This window comes from Bombina bombina, chromosome 11, assembly GCF_027579735.1.
Source record: "Bombina bombina isolate aBomBom1 chromosome 11, aBomBom1.pri, whole genome shotgun sequence".
Lineage (NCBI taxonomy): Eukaryota > Metazoa > Chordata > Amphibia > Anura > Bombinatoridae > Bombina > Bombina bombina.
This window is the reverse complement of record NC_069509.1, coordinates 52936194-52949840: the sequence shown is the minus strand read 5'-3', so window position 1 is coordinate 52949840 and position 13647 is coordinate 52936194. Positions and strand designations below refer to the sequence as shown.

At 45.1% G+C, this 13647-nt stretch overlaps 1 protein-coding gene across 1 annotated transcript in view; it reads right to left on the bottom strand.

Moving 5' to 3' along the window:
• The window catches only part of GLIS2 (GLIS family zinc finger 2), a 137395-nt gene extending 131393 nt beyond the window's left edge, over positions 1 to 6002 (bottom strand). The window contains exon 1 of the mRNA XM_053694977.1: positions 5535 to 6002. The gene's annotated coding sequence lies outside the window, so the exon portion shown is untranslated. The remainder of the gene's footprint in view (positions 1 to 5534) is intronic.
• Positions 6003 to 13647: the final 7645 nt, after the last annotated feature.

Genomic DNA, 13647 nt, shown 5'->3' with positions numbered 1-13647 from the left:
ACACAGATCCCAAACACATACTCCTCTCCTAATACACAGATCCCAAACACATACTCCTCTTCTAATGCACAGAACCTAAACCCATTCTCCTCTCCTAATACACAGACCCTAACTCATACTCCTCTCCTAATAAATACACAGACCCAAACCCATACTCCTCTCCTAATACACAGACCCCAAACCCATACTCCTCTCCTAATACACAGACCCCAAACACATACTCCTCTCCTAATACACAGACCTCAAACCCATACTCCTCTCCTAATACACAGACCCCAAACCCACATCCTTCTCCTAATATACGTTTGACTTAAGCACATACTTCTCTCAATATGCAGACACCAAAACCTAACCCATGCCCTTATGCTAATACATGGGCCCAAACCTATACATTTCTCCTATTACACACACACAGCAGTCCCAAACCCACACCCTTCTCTTAATAAGCAGACAACAGACCAAAGCCTATGCTCTGCTACACACACACACATACACCAGACTCCAAACCCATACCTTTCTCCTAATACACAGACACCAGACCCCAAACCCATACCCTTCTCCTAATACACCTACACCAGACCCTAAACCACACCCTTCTCCTAATACACAGACACCAGACCCCAAACCCATACCCTTCTCCTAATATACCTACACCAGACCCTAAACCACACCCTTCTCCTAATACACAGACACCAGACCCCAAACCCTTCTCCTATACACACACCTTACTCCAAACCCATACCCTTCTCCTAATATGCAGAATACCCTTCTCCTAGTACACAGACATAAGACCCTAAGCCCCATGCCCTTCTCCTAGTATGCAGACACCAGACCACAACCCTATCATGACAAATACTTCTCACCTCATTTTAATACAGAAATTTAGGACCCATAATACTCATGACAGGTACCTCCCATCTTATAAATAAAAGCAGAATACATAACTCTCACCCCTTCCTAATACAATTACACCAGGACACCACCTCCACTCCACCTAATACACAGATATTATAGCACGTACAGCTCTCCTGTACCTTATACACAGACATCAGGGCACATACACCTCTTCTGTACCTAATACACAGACATCAGGGCACATACACCTCTCCTGTACCTAATACACAGACATCAGGGCACATACACCTCTTCTGTACCTAATACACAGACATCAGGGCACATACACCTCTCCTGTACCTAATACACAGGCACCAGGGCACATACACCTCTCCTGTACCTAATACACAGACATCAGGGCACATACACCTCTTCTGTACCTAATACACAGGCACCAGTGCACATACACCTCTTCTGTACCTAATACACAGGAATCAGGGCACATACACCTCTCCTGTACCTAATACACAGACATCAGGGCACATACACCTCTTCTGTACCTAATACACAGACATCAGGGCACATACACCTCTTCTGTACCTAATACACAGGCACCAGTGCACATACACCTCTTCTGTACCTAATACACAGGCACCAGGGCACATACACCTCTCCTGTACCTAATACACAGGCACCAGGGCACATACACCTCTTCTGTACCTAATACACAGGCACCAGGGCACATACACCTCTCCTGTACCTAATACACAGACATCAGGGCACATACACCTCTCCTGTACCTAATACACAGACATCAGGGCACATACACCTGTTCTGTACCTAATACACAGACATCAGGGCACATACACCTCTCCTGTACCTAATACACAGGCACCAGGGCACATACACCTCTTCTGTACCCAATACACAGGCACCAGGGCGCATACACCTCTCCTGTACCTAATACACAGACATCAGGGCACATACACCTCTTCTGTACCTAATACACAGACACCAGGGCACATACACCTCTCCTGTACCTAATACACAGGCATAAGGGCACATACACCTCTCCTGTACCTAATACACAGGAATCAGGGCACATACACCTCTTCTGTACCTAATACACAGACATCAGGGCACATACACCTCTCCTGTACTTGATACACAGGCATCAGGGCACATACACCTCTCCTGTACCTAATACACAGACATCAGGGCACATACACCTCTCCTGTACCTAATACACAGGCACCAGGGCACATACACCTCTCCTGTACCTAATACACAGACATCAGGGCACATACACCTCTTCTGTACCTAATACACAGGCACCAGTGCACATACACCTCTTCTGTACCTAATACACAGGAATCAGGGCACATACACCTCTTCTGTACCTAATACACAGACATCAGGGCACATACACCTCTTCTGTACCTAATACACAGGCACCAGTGCACATACACCTCTCCTGTACCTAATACACAGGCACCAGTGCACATACACCTCTTCTGTACCTAATACACAGGCACCAGGGCACATACACCTCTCCTGTACCTAATACACAGGCACCAGGGCACATACACCTCTTCTGTACCTAATACACAGGCACCAGGGCACATACACCTCTCCTGTACCTAATACACAGACATCAGGGCACACACACCTCTCCTGTACCTAATACACAGACATCAGGGCACATACACCTGTTCTGTACCTAATACACAGACATCAGGGCACATACACCTCTCCTGTACCTAATACACAGGCACCAGGGCACATACACCTCTTCTGTACCCAATACACAGGCACCAGGGCACATACACCTCTCCTGTACCTAATACACAGACATCAGGGCACATACACCTCTTCTGTACCTAATACACAGACACCAGGGCACATACACCTCTCCTGTACCTAATACACAGGCATAAGGGCACATACACCTCTCCTGTACCTAATACACAGGAATCAGGGCACATACACCTCTTCTGTACCTAATACACAGACATCAGGGCACATACACCTCTCCTGTACTTGATACACAGGCATCAGGGCACATACACCTCTCCTGTACCTAATACACAGGCAACAGGGCACACACACCTCTCCTGTACCTAATACACAGGCACCAGGGCACATACACCTCTCCTGTACCTAATACACAGGCACCAGGGCACATACACCTCTCCTGTACCTAATACACAGGCACCAGGGCACATACACATCTCCTGTACCTAATACACAGGCACCAGGGCACATACACCTCTTCTGTACCTAATACACAGGCACCAGTGCACATACACCTCTCCTGTACCTAATACACAGGAATCAGGGCACATACACCTCTTCTGTACCTAATACACAGGCACCAGGGCACATAGACCTCTCCTGTACCTAATACACAGGCATAAGGGCACATACACCTCTTCTGTACCTAATACACAGGCACCAGGGCACATACACCTCTCCTGTACCTAATACACAGACATCAGGGCACATACACCTCTCCTGTACCTAATACACAGGCACCAGGGCACATACACCTCTTCTGTACCTAATACACATGAATCAGGGCACATACACCTCTTCTGTACCTAATGCACAGGCACCAGGGCACATACACCTCTCCTGTACCTAATACACAGGCACCAGGGCACATACACCTCTCCTGTACCTAATACACAGGCACCAGGGCACATACACCTCTTCTGTACCTAATACACAGGCACCAGTGCACATACACCTCTCCTGTACCTAATACACAGGAATCAGGGCACATACACCTCTTCTGTACCCAATACACAGGCACCAGGGCACATACACATCTCCTGTACCTAATACACAGGCATAAGGGCACATACACCTCTCCTGTACCTAATACACAGGAATCAGGGCACATACACCTCTTCTGTACCTAATACACAGGAATCAGGGCACATACACCTCTCCTGTACCTAATACACAGGCATAAGGGCACATACACCTCTCCTGTACCTAATACACAGGAATCAGGGCACATACACCTCTTCTGTACCTAATACACAGGCACCAGGGCACATACACCTCTCCTGTACCTAATACACAGGAATCAGGGCACATACACCTCTCCTGTACCTAATACACAGGCACCAGGGCACATACACCTCTCCTGTACCTAATACACAGGAATCAGGGCACATACACCTCTCCTGTACCTAATACACAGGCATAAGGGCACATACACCTCTCCTGTACCTAATACACAGGCACCAGGGCACATACACCTCTTCTGTACCTAATACACAGACATCAGGGCACATACACCTCTTCTGTACCTAATACACAGGCATAAGGGCACATACACCTCTTCTGTACCTAATACACAGGCATAAGGGCACATACACCTCTTCTGTACCTAATACACAGGCACCAGGGCAAATACACCTCTCCTGTACCTAATACACAGGCACCAGGGCACATACACCTCTCCTGTACCTAATACACAGGCATAAGGGCACATACACCTCTCCTGTACCTAATACACAGGCACCAGGGCACATACACCTCTCCTGTACCTAATACACAGGCATAAGGGCACATACATCTCTCCTGTACCTAATACACAGGCACCAGGGCACATACACCTCTTCTGTACCTAATACACAGACATCAGGGCACATACACCTCTCCTGTACCTAATACACAGGCACCAGGGCACATACACCTCTCCTGTACCTAATACACAGGCACCAGGGCACATACACCTCTCCTGTACCTAATACACAGACATCAGGGCACATACACCTCTCCTGTACCTAATACACAGGCACCAGGGCACATACACCTCTTCTGTACCTAATACACAGGCACCAGGGCACATACCGCTCTTCTGTACCTAATACACAGGCACCAGGGCACATACCGCTCTTCTGTACCTAATACACAGACACCAGGGCACATACACCTCTCCTGTACCTAATACACAGGCACCAGGGCACATACACCTCTCCTGTACCTAATACACAGGCACCAGGGCACATACACCTCTCCTGTACCTAATACACAGGCACCAGGGCACATACCGCTCTTCTCCAATAACACATGTAAATCTGTCTCACTCAATGTAGAAAGAAACAAAAGCTTTACTCATTAACAGACAAAACACATGAATCATAATAATATGTTACCAATCTAAGTTATATTCCAAATGCTATTTTTTGATACTTTATATAAATGTGTCCCCTGCTATTCCAGTGTCATCGGTTCCTATCAATGCTTTGTAATAAGTACAGGAACAATTACGTCTGGTTCATAACAACTACTGGATCAATGATGTCCCACTGTAGCCACTGGGGAGGGTACAAAGGATATACAGATACCCCAGCTCCCTTCCCCCTATCCAGTGGAATGGTGTGACAGGTCTCCCTGCCCCCATACTGTGACAGGTCTCCCTGCCCCCATACTGTGACAGGTCTCCCTCTACACACACATGAAACAGAAAACCCTGATAAATGCACAAAACACAGCTATTATAAATTATGATTCTGCTACTCCCGAAAAAAATAAGGCACTCACAAGTTAGGTTATCATTTGGTAACACTGCTAAAAAATATGCAAAAACAGAATTTAGAAAATATATATATTAAGTTGTTGTCAGTATATAAACAAGCATATATAGTCCTCATCCCATCAACCTATCTCCTCCCCTGACTCACCTTCTGCAGGTTCCTATTTTCCAGGGTAAAAGAATGTCCTTTTGGAAAATCACTTGCCAGCACAATTTCCTGCAAAACTCTCCTTTGATAATATTTGTGAAGACTGGGTCTTAAAAAAAAACAAGAAAGAAAAATCTGTATCCCAGAGGGATGAGTCTTGCGTTCTATCCAGTGGGGTGATGTGGACCCTTCTTTTTATACATATACTAAAGACTTGTGTGTAGCTTTGTGGATTAAATCATCAAAAGAGGGATATTTTCTCATTTAGTTTATCTGCTCTGCAGAGATGTCAAGGGGGAGCTAGGCAGGGTGAGGGGTGCATGTCCCCTCTCTGGGATTATAGGGTAAGGACTGGGGAGAGAGGGGGTCTGGGAGAGGAAAGCAGGGGAGAGCAGAGGCTGCAAAGTGAGAGGTGGCAAGCTGATGAGAGGAAGGAAGGAAGGAGAGAGAGGGAGGGAGGGAGACAGACAGAGGGGAGGGAGGGGTGGGAATGTGCAGGGTGATTTATTGCAGCCCTGCAGAACTGTCTGAGAATGACCCTCTACCATCAGTTCCAGATAAATTCACCATTCCTTGGCTTGTAGCTGGTGCGCAGGCGTATGGCGTGCCAGACAGGGGCTACAGGGGAGAGGAGGGGGATCCCCCCAACCACTGTATATCCCCCATCACACTGTGTATCCCTCCCTCCCAGTCACGGCCCATAGTGGGGGGGAGGCTCCTGCTGCAGTCTGTGCTCTCCCAGTGCACAGGGAAAAGGAGTGGCTGACAGTAATATACACAGGGATCTCACGGTGCCAGGCAGCAACCCCTACACACATACCTCAGCACACATGTGCACATTATAAGCACACATGTGCACACTATACACACAGACACCTCAGCACACACGTGCACATTATAAGCACACATGTGCACACTATACACACAGACACCTCAGCACACATGTGCACATTATAAGCACACATGTGCACACTATACACACAGACACATCAGCACACATGTGCACACAGACACCTCAGCACACATGTGCACACTATACACACATACACCTCAGCACACATGTGCACACTATACACACAGACAACTCAGCACACACGTGCACATTATAAGCACACATGTGCACACTATACACACATACACCTCAGCACACATGTGCACACTATACACACATACACCTCAGCACACATGTGCACACTATACACACAGACACCTCAGCACACACGTGCACATTATAAGCACACATGTGCACACTATACACACATACACCTCAGCACACACGTGCACATTATAAGTACACATGTGTACACTATACACACAGACACCTCAGCACACACGTGCACATTATAAGCACACATGTGCACACTATACACACAGACACCTCTGCACACACGTGCACATTATAAGCACACATGTGCACACTATACACACGGACACCTCAGCACACATGTGCACACAGACACCTCAGCACACATGTGCACACTATACACACGGACACCTCAGCACACGTGTACATTATAAGCACACACGTGAACTCTATACACACAGACACCTCAACACATGTGTGCACATTTTAAGCACACCTGTGAAAAACGTACAAACAGCCACCTCAGCACACATGTGCACATTATACACACAGACACCTCAGCACACATGTGCACACTATACACACAGACACCTCAGCACACATGTGCACACTATACACACAGACACCTCAGCACACATGTGCACACTATACACACAGACACCTCAGCACACATGTGCACACTATACACACAGACACCTCAGCACACATGTGCACACTATACACACAGACACCTCAGCACACATGTGCACACTATACACACAGCCACCTCAGCACACATGTGCACACTATACACACAGACACCTCAGCACACATGTGCACACTATACACACAGCCACCTCAGCACACATGTGCACACTATACACACAGACACCTCAGCACACATGTGCACACTATACACACAGACACCTCAGCACACATGTGCACACTATACACACAGACACCTCAGCACACATGTGCACACTATACACACAGACACCTCAGCACACATGTGCACACTATACACACAGACACCTCAGCACACATGTGCACACTATACACACAGCCACCTCAGCACACATGTGCACACTATACACACAGACACCTCAGCACACATGTGCACACTATACACACAGCCACCTCAGCACACATGTGCACACTATACACACAGACACCTCAGCACACATGTGCACACTATACACACAGCCACCTCAGCACACATGTGCACACTATACACACAGACACCTCAGCACACATGTGCACACTATACACACAGACACCTCAGCACACATGTGCACACTATACACACAGACACCTCAGCACACATGTGCACACTATACACACAGCCACCTCAGCACACATGTGCACATTATAAGCACACTATACACACAGACACCTCAGCACACATGTGCACACTATACACACAGACACATCAGCACAACACTATACACACAGACACCTCAGCACACATGTGCACACTATACACACAGACACATCAGCACACATGTGCACATTATAAGCACACATGTGCACACTATACACACAGACACATCAGCACACATGTGCACTTTATACACACAGACCCCTCAGCACACATGTGCACATTATAAGCACACGTGCACACTATACACACAGACACATCAGCACACATGTGCACATTATAAGCACACAGACACATCAGCACACATGTGCACATTATAAGCACACATGTGCACACAGACACCTCAGCACACATGTGCACACTATACACGTACCTCAGCACACATGTACACACTATACACGTACCTCAGCACACATGTGCACACTATACACGTACCTCAGCACACATGTGCACACTAAGGGGCCCATTTATCAAAGGGCTTGCGGACCTGATCCGACACTGCGGATCAGGTCCGCAAGACCTCGCTAAATGCGGAGAGCAATACGCTCTCCACATTTAACATTGCACCAGCAGCTCACAAGAGCTGCTGGTGCAACGCCGCCCCCTGCTGACTCGCGGCCAATCGGCCGCCAGCAGGGAGCTGTCAATCAACCCGATCGTATTCGATCGGGTTGATTTCCGGCGGTTCCTGTCCGCCTGCTCAGAGCAGGCGGACAGGGTTATGAAGCAGCGGTCTTTAGACCGCTGCTTCATAACTTGTGTTTCTGGCGAGTCTGAAGACTCGCCAGAAACACGGCCCTTCAAGCTCCATACGGAGCTTGATAAATGGGCCTGTAAACACGTACCTCAGCACACATGTGCACACTATACACGTACCTCAGCACACATGTGCACACTATACACGTACCTCAGCACACATGTACACACTATACACGTACCTCAGCACACATGTGCACACTAAACACGTACCTCAGCACACATGTACACACTATACACATACCTCAGCACACATGTGCACACTATACACGTACCTCAGCACACATGTGCACACTATACACGTACCTCAGCACACATGTGCACACTATACACGTACCTCAGCACACATGTGCACACTAAACACGTACCTCAGCACACATGTGCACACTATACACATACCTCAGCACACATGTACACACTATACACGTACCTCAGCACACATGTGCACACTATACACGTACCTCAGCACACATGTACACACTATACACATACCTCAGCACACATGTACACACTATACACGTACCTCAGCACACATGTGCACACTATACACGTACCTCAGCACACATGTACACACTAAACACGTACCTCAGCACACATGTACACACTAAACACATACCTCAGCACACATATACACACTATACACATATACCTCCGCACACATGTACACACTATAAGCAAACATACCTCGGCACACATATACATACTATACACATATACCTCAGCACACATGTACACACTATAAACAAACATACCTCAGCACACATAAACACACTAAACACATACCTCAGCACACATATACACACTATACACATATACATCAGCACACATGTACACACTACAGATATACCTCAGCACACATATACACACTATACACATATACATCAGCACACATGTACACACTACACAGATATACCTCAGCACACATATACATCAGCACACATATACACACTATACACATATACCTCAGCACACATATACACACTATACACATATACCTCAGCACACATGTACACACTACACAGATATACCTCAGCACACATATACACACTATACACATATACCTCAGCACACATATACACACTATACACATATACCTCAGCACACATATACACACTATACACATATACCTCAGCACACATGTACACACTACACAGATATACCTCAGCACACATATACACACTATACACATATACATCAGCACATATATACACACTATACACATACAGGGAGTGCAGAATTATTAGGCAAATGAGTATTTTGACCACATCATCCTCTTTATGCATGTTGTCTTACTCCAAGCTGTATAGGCTCGAAAGCCTACTACCAATTAAGCATATTAGGTGATGTGCATCTCTGTAATGAGAAGGGGTGTGGTCTAATGACATCAACACCCTATATCAGGTGTGCATAATTATTAGGCAACTTCCTTTCCTTTGGCAAAATGGGTCAAAAGAAGGACTTGACAGGCTCAGAAAAGTAAAAAATAGTGAGATATCTTGCAGAGGGATGCAGCACTCTTAAAATTGCAAAGCTTCTGAAGCGTGATCATCGAACAATCAAGCGTTTCATTCAAAATAGTCAACAGGGTCGCAAGAAGCGTGTGGAAAAACCAAGGCGCAAAATAACTGCCCATGAACTGAGAAAAGTCAAGCGTGCAGCTGCCAAGATGCCACCAGTTTGGCCATATTTCAGAGCTGCAACATCACTGGAGTGCCCAAAAGCACAAGGTGTGCAATACTCAGAGACATGGCCAAGGTAAGAAAGGCTGAAAGACGACCACCACTGAACAAGACACACAAGCTGAAACGTCAAGACTGGGCCAAGAAATATCTCAAGACTGATTTTTCTAAGGTTTTATGGACTGATGAAATGAGAGTGAGTCTTGATGGGCCAGATGGATGGGCCCGTGGATGGATTGGTAAAGGGCAGAGAGCTCCAGTCCGACTCAGACGCCAGCAAGGTGGAGGTGGAGTACTGGTTTGGGCTGGTATCATCAAAGATGAGCTTGTGGGGCCTTTTCAGGGTTGAGGATGGAGTCAAGGTCAACTCCCAGTCCTACTGCCAGTTTCTGGAAGACACTTTCTTCAAGCAGTGGTACAGGAAGAAGTCTGCATCCTTCAAGAAAAACATGATTTTCATGCAGGACAATGCTCCATCACATGCGTCCAAGTACTCCACAGCGTGGCTGGCAAGAAAGGGTATAAAAGAAGAAAATCTAATGACATGGCCTCCTTGTTCACCTGATCTGAACCCCATTGAGAACCTGTGGTCCATCATCAAATGTGAGATTTACAAGGAGGGAAAACAGTACACCTCTCTGAACAGGTGTCTGGGAGGCTGTGGTTGCTGCTGCACGCAATGTTGATGGTGAACAGATCAAAACACTGACAGAATCCATGGATGGCAGGCTTTTGAGTGTCCTTGCAAAGAAAGGTGGCTATATTGGTCACTGATTTGTTTTTGTTTTGTTTTTGAATGTCAGAAATGTATATTTGTGAATGTTGAGATGTTATATTGGTTTCACTGGTAAAAATAAATAATTTAAATGGGTATATATTTGTTTTTTGTTAAGTTGCCTAATAATTATGCACAGTAATAGTCACCTGCACACACAGATATCCCCCTAAAATAGCTATAACTAAAAACAAACTAAAAACTACTTCCAAAACTATTCAGCTTTGATATTAATGAGTTTTTTGGGTTCATTGAGAACATGGTTGTTGTCCAATAATAAAATGAATCCTCAAAAATACAACTTGCCTAATAATTCTGCACTCCCTGTATACACACTATACACATATACCTCAGCACACATGTACACACTATACACATATACCTCAGCACACATGTACACACTATATACATATACACACTATACACATATACCTCAGCACACATATACACACAATACACATATACCTCAGCACACATATACACACTATACACATATACCTCAGCACACATGTACACACTACACAGATATACCTCAGCACACATATACACACTATACAGATATACATCAGCACACATATACACACTATACACCTATACCTCAGCACACATATACACATATACCTCAGCACACATATACACACTATACACATATACCTCAGCACACATATACACACATACTTAAGTACACATATACATACACACTATACACCTCAGCACACATATACACACTATAAGCAAACATATCTAAGCACACATATACACACTATACACATATACCTCAGCACACATGTACACACACTATACACATATAGCCGGACAGATAGGTCAGTATGCTAAGGCACTGTGGCTGAGCTCTGTAGCAACCCAAGGGTTGCAGGTTTGATCCCCGGCGAGGACCACTCAGCCTTTCATCCTTCCAAGGCTGATAAAATGAGCAGCGCCTTGAGATCCTTACGGGTGATTAGCCGCTTTACAAGTACCCAATACATACATATACCTAAGCACACACTACACATATATCCCTCAGCACACATATATACACATATACCTCAGAACACATGTACACACTATACACATATACCTCAGAACACATATACACACTATACACATATACCTCAGCACACATATACACACTATACACATATACCTCAGCACACATATACACACTATACACATATACCTCAGCACACATATACACACTATACACATATACACACTATGCATATATACCTCAGAACACATATACACATATACCTCAGAACACATGTACACACTATACACATATACCTCAGCACACATATACACACTATACACCTCAGCAAGCATGTACACACTATACACATATACCTCAGCACACATATACACATATACCTCAGCACACATGTACAAACTATACACATATACCTCAGCACACATGTACACACTATACACATATACCTCAGCACACATATACACACTATACACCTCAGCACACACTATACACATATACACACTATAAGCAAACATACCTCAGCACACATATACACACTATTACTAAGCACACATATACACATACACCTCAGCACACATATACACACTATACACATATACAACTCCCAGTAGCGCATAGCTGCCCCTGAGCCTACCTAGGAATGCGTTTAACCACAGGATACAGAAAGAACTTAGCAAATAATATAATACTGGTAAATTGAAAAGTTGTTTAAATTGTATGATCTATCTGCATCTAAAAAAAAACCAAAAAACATTTTGTGTTTCATGGCCCTTTAAGTGTTTTTTTATTAGGGGATTGTGTAGAGTGAGGTTATACTTAAAGGGCCATAATACCCAAATGTTTAAACACTTGAAAGTGATTCAGCATAGCTGTAAAAAGCTGACTAGAAAATATCACCTGAACATCTTTATGTAAAAAAGAAAGATATTTTACCTCAAAAGTTCCTCAGTAGCCACCTCCTATTGTAAAGGATTTCTAAGTAGCATATTAGTATGTCTGTCCCGGGGCAACTGAAAGGATGAACATCATGCACTCTCATATTATTTCACCAATCAGGTAAAGGAAGCTCACTATGAAATCTCATGAGAGTTAAGTCAAATCTCATGAGATTACAGTAAGAGTTCATGACCTCAGCACTGCTGATGCTGATTGGCTGCTGTTCATTTCTACGGTTTTTTATTTTTTTTACCTGCAGCTGGGAGCAGCTGAGTATAACTTTTTACACAGAACTTACTCTGCTGAGCTGAGGAGATTGTGAGGTAAAATATCTTCCTTTTTTACATAGAGATACTCAGGTGATATTTTCCTGTCAGCTTTTTACAGTTATACTGCATCAGTTTCAAGTGATTTAGCATATGAGTATTATGTCCCTTTAAGGGGGATGAATAACATGGGGATGTCTTAGGAGATGGGGTTTACCATGGGTGGGGGAATAGAGAGGGTCTTGGACTTTTCAGGAGGCAGTATTGAA